Here is a 4,950-nt window from a genome sequence, read left to right as displayed (position 1 = left end):
TCTCAGGCTTTCTGCCTGGACTTCATTTCTTTACTCGTGGCTGTTGGCTGGCAGAACCTGCCCAGTGGTGAAAAGTCAGTCTCAGTAGGATCCATGGGTAGACATCTATCAGGACCCACAGCTCTTTCCAGGAGCCGGTGAGACCTGGGGCATGCAGACTATGAAGAGTCATCAGTGGCCCTGAGGGTGGTGCAGGTGTCCCGTAGGACAGAAGTTCAAGCCCACCAGCCCCGATGCAACCAGACACTGAGGAGGCAGTCTGCTCACATACGGCTTACAGACCCGGGAACCCACAGGGGCAGCTTGAATCTGTCTGCTGGGGGCACACGGAGTCGGAGTGGGCTCGATGTGGGTTTGGTTTTCGGGTGCCACTTGGGGCCCAGTGCTTCCCCCTTCTTCTCACAGCCGCCTTTTGCAGAAGGTGCTCCCTCGTCTCTGAGATGAGGCAGGTTGGAAGCCCGGGACAGCCAGGGTGTGCGGCCAGCCAGAGCCCAGCGCTGTCCACCATGCCGAGCCCTCCCGCCGCGGCCCTGGGCGCACACTTGCCTCCCTCGTGGTTAATTTGTGGGTGACTTGCCCGCGTCACAGGAGGTAACTTCACGAGGCACCGGAAAGCAAACTTGGGGGGCAGCTGCAGGGAGTTTGGATCTATGACGTCCGGGGCTTGAGCCAGTTCCTTCGCGGCCATGGAGGGAAATGGAAGAGACCCAAGTTCTTACATGTGGGTGACCTGGCCCACTACATGGAGCAGGGTGGTGCTCAAAGCCCTGCCAGGGGTGGCTCTCAGGCGAGGGGCGCAGCCCTGCATGAGCCGGGGGTGGGACACCGGGGCAGGCAGCCAGGACCGGGGAGAGCATCATGGGTTCAAGGCCTCGAAAAGTGGGCGGGGTTTGGGGCGCTCAGCACTGTCTCCAGGTTTCCACGGAGGAAAAGCAGTGGCTAGCAGGGCTTTGGCTCATGACCTTCTGTTCTACTCACCCTTCCGGTGGGCCACTCAGGTCGCTGTTAGCCATGGCTACACGTGCCCCGAGGCCCTGATGACATCAAAGGACATCAGAGGGAAACGTGGCCCCTTTGCCGAGCCAGACTTTGGACACTGGGTCTGATCAGGATTGTGTCCTCTGGGAAGTGAGGCAGCAGAGGAAGGCATTGCAGCATGATTGTAACCACTGATCCTTCACGTGTCTGAGATGAACCTGTCATTCAAGACGCCAAGGCTGCTTCAGTTTTACGTCTCTTTTTTTTTTAATCCCCTTAGACCATGATTGAGATCCGAGGGGATAAGGAAGCTCAAGGCTTTGTTTAAGGATCCGAGCCTTCTTTGAAAAAAGAGGGGGGAAAAATTTTTTTTCCCCGTTTTCAACAAAGCATACTCCAGGGAGACGGCTCTGTCAGGTCTGCATGCAGAAACAGCCTCCCACTGTTGCAGGTCCCCGGGGATGTCACCATCCCTTTCTGACTTCCCCTAGCCTCGATGAGCTGGTCCCGGCACTAAACTGGATGGGACCTTTTCTGGTCTGTCATCTTGACTTGGCGTGCCTCCAGTCAACAGCCAGGAAGCTGACCGAGACGCCACTGCCAAACTCTTGGAGGACAGAGTGGCCTAAGCCTAGAAGGAGTGAGATTCACTTAAGAGGGACCACAGATATGGGGTGTCGTTCCGGTCCCCAGGTAGGCACAAAACCTGGTGTCTGATGACAGTGTCCACAGTGCTGCTTCCTCAGTAGAGATGCCACTGGAGGACCAAAGTCCAGGCTCCTCACAAATAGGCTTCTTCCATTCAAAAACACTCCTCTTAGAAGAGGACAGGAACACGAAGAATACTGAAAGTACCCTGGGCTGCCCAAAGAACAAACAAATCTGTCTTGGAAGAATACAGCCAGCGGGCTCCTGGTTAGCCAGGGCGGCGAGACCTGTCTCACGTACTTGGGACATGTCAGGAGGGATCCGTCCCTGGAAAGGGACAGCATGCGTGGCAGAGTAGCAGGGCAGTGACAGAGGAAGGCCCTCAGCAGATGGATGGACACCGCGGCTGCAACAATAGGGGGCCAAACGTAAGAGCACTCGTGAGGACGATGCCAGGGTTTGTTTGACGCATAAAGGGTTGGGCGCTGTCAGTCGGAACCGACTTGAGACACCGAACAGCTAATGCTACACACGAAGACGCCCTGGTGCACGCAAAAAAGCTGTGGTGAAGGAATACAAAAGGTTCTGAAGTTCACTCTTGACACAGCACCCGCCCTGTAGAAGATGGGGTCATGGATGCTGTCAATTTTGAGCAGTTCCTTCCAGAAAGAATCAAGGTGAATGGGAAAGCTGGCCATTGCAGTGGGGGGGAAGGGGGTGGTCACCACTGAAAGACGCAAGAGCAAGATGACTACCCCCAAGGGGCCTCTTCTAAAAGGTACTTGAAAAATCTCACCACAAAGTAGGTGACGAGTAATCTACTACCTGCTTGGTTGCACGTGGTCACCAATAGCAATGTTATGAATTAGGTTACTTCCGGATTAACTAGGATGAAGCAGAGGGAAATGAGGATTAAAACTCACTTCTTGGGACTATTTTCCATTAGTCCTCAAATAAAACCTGGGAACCAAACAGGTGGCTGTCCTTGGATCTTGACAACGAGGATGAAGGGCACTGGGAGGCCCAGGGCCCAGGGCTCCACGGGGCCTTCGGTCACTCCTGCAGCGAGTCTAACCTGAGCATGCCCAGGCACGGGGGATGGTGTGTCACGACAAGGCGTGGGGAGCAAGGAGCTCGTTGCTGTTTGACTTCAAAAATGTCGGCAGCCTATTTAATCTGTGCTTTTTCTTCAATAAAAATTCAGGGACACAACACACATGGGCTCCTCATTCGTTCAGAGCAAAAACAAGTGGCTCACCCTGAGGTGCTCTTCTTGTGGGGAAACGTCAGTGTCAACAAGAACTGCTTATTTCTGGGGTATTTGTATTATGTCCACCTAAAGAAACAAACTACTCTTGATAAAGCTGTGTGCGTGCCCCCAACACGGCAGCTCCCTAAGTCACACCAACATTGAGTGGTGGGGCCAGCGAGTGAAATGCCTGCATACATCCACCCAAAGGCGTGGACATAGTAACCCTATTCTAACAACTCCAGGCCGGAAACCATCATCCTGTGGCATGTCCATGTCAGGAGATACGTAACACAAGGATGAACTGCTGACGCATGCAACGTGAAAGACACTTAAATATGTGAGGGGAAAATCAGACACACACGAGTGTATGATTGCTTTATAAAGCCTGCAAATAAGGCAAACCAACCCACTGTGGTAGAAGTCAGGGAAGAGATTACGCTGGAGTGGGAAGGGATGGAGTGGGATGTATTGGTTAGACAGGTGTATTTAGTGTGTAAAAATCCCTATCAGATCCAGAGTAGTTTCTGCACACACAGATCTTATACTTTGAAAGTGCCATGTATGGTCCCTACGTGTTAGATACTCTTGACCTAGGAAATTCTGGTTCAAGGTTTCTCGTGCGTGCAATGGGTTCCATCACCGGGTGTACCTTGTCTGTGACCTCCCGTACCTAGCCCACAAGGCCACTGGAGACAACCTGTACACACCTAGCACTCCTGGGCAAGACCAGTCTGGAGAAGCAGTAGTAAGACCTGCTCATAACCAGCGCTGCAGCTCGCTGGAGGGCCAGGGCCTGGAAACAGGATGAGCCCTCTGGCAGCCTGTTTCTCCCCAGCAGCTGTGGCCCTGGGAGATTACCTTCCCCTCCCCAAGGTTCAAGCCCTCCCTCTGAAAACTAAGAATGACCATGGGCCAGAGGTCCCCCAAAATTCAGTGCTTTGATTTCTTCCCTATGTGAGTCACCTACACACTTAGTAAAATGCAGGTTCCAGGGCCTCACCCCAGACCTGAATCAGAAATGAGGAACACGTGCTTCTCCCAGGGAGCCAGATGTGTTGGAGCCTGGTTACCAGTTTTCTCGTTACCAATTCAGCTGTTATTTACCTTGCACTCTGTTCCCATGGCTTTGGGGCCCAGGGACAGCCTGATCACTACGGTTGAGAGCAAAAAGCCCTGTCAGGTGCCATTACCTTAAATCTCTAGAGCCATCCTGGGTTTTGTTTGTTCACTTTTTGTTGTGAATTGGGTCAGGTTTACAGAGAAAACCAGTTGTCCATTCAATAGTTCAGACATTCTACTGTTTCCCATTTCCATCCCATGTTCTGCCCCTCCCTGTCTTAGGAATTCTGACCTTGAGCAAATGCTGCCTCTTGATTTTGAATGGGTGAATGTTCTAAGGAGTGTGCACGTCCCAAGTGTCTATTGTTTTGCTAAAAATGGAGCCTTCAGGGTGAGTTCCGTTGCAGGTCAAAGGCTGACTGAGGGCCCTGCTCTCAGCCAGGGTTCCACCGCCTGCCTCACCTGGAAGCCTGGTTTACCACCAGTCTCTCCAGGGCCTTCCAGGGACCAGTAGTGCTCCAGGCCCACAGCTCACATGGTCCACAGTCCTTCAGATGAACTGCTGCCATGTGTCGTAGGACTTCTTAATTTTCATCCATTCTTCCTTGTTCCAGATGGAAGTAACAAATACCCCTTGAGTCTTTCTGTTTTAACTGGTAAATTTGTTTTTTTAATTTTTAAAAATCTCTTCATTTATTTTAAAATCATTTTATTGGGGGATCGTACAAGTCTTATCACAATCCACTATATACATCCACTGTGTCAAGCACTTTTGTACACCTGTTGCCATCATCACTGCCCAGCTCATGTGATGAAGCCCGGTTCGATTGGAGCACATGGGAGCAGATGAAGGGGGAGGAGAGAGTGGAGCACATCCCGAACCACCAGGCCTCAAGGACAATGTTCCCGAGTAGAGCAGCCAGTCCACAGAGAGGACCACATGGCCGGCCCCACTGTGAGACATGACATCCCTCACTGACCCATAACCCTACAGGGGACACCGGAGACACAGT

Source organism: Echinops telfairi, unplaced genomic scaffold (genome assembly GCF_000313985.2).
Source record: "Echinops telfairi isolate 266 unplaced genomic scaffold, ASM31398v2 ScPeMD7_7467;HRSCAF=8505_1, whole genome shotgun sequence".
NCBI classification, from domain to species: domain Eukaryota; kingdom Metazoa; phylum Chordata; class Mammalia; order Afrosoricida; family Tenrecidae; genus Echinops; species Echinops telfairi.
Note: the sequence above shows the minus strand (reverse complement) of the source record.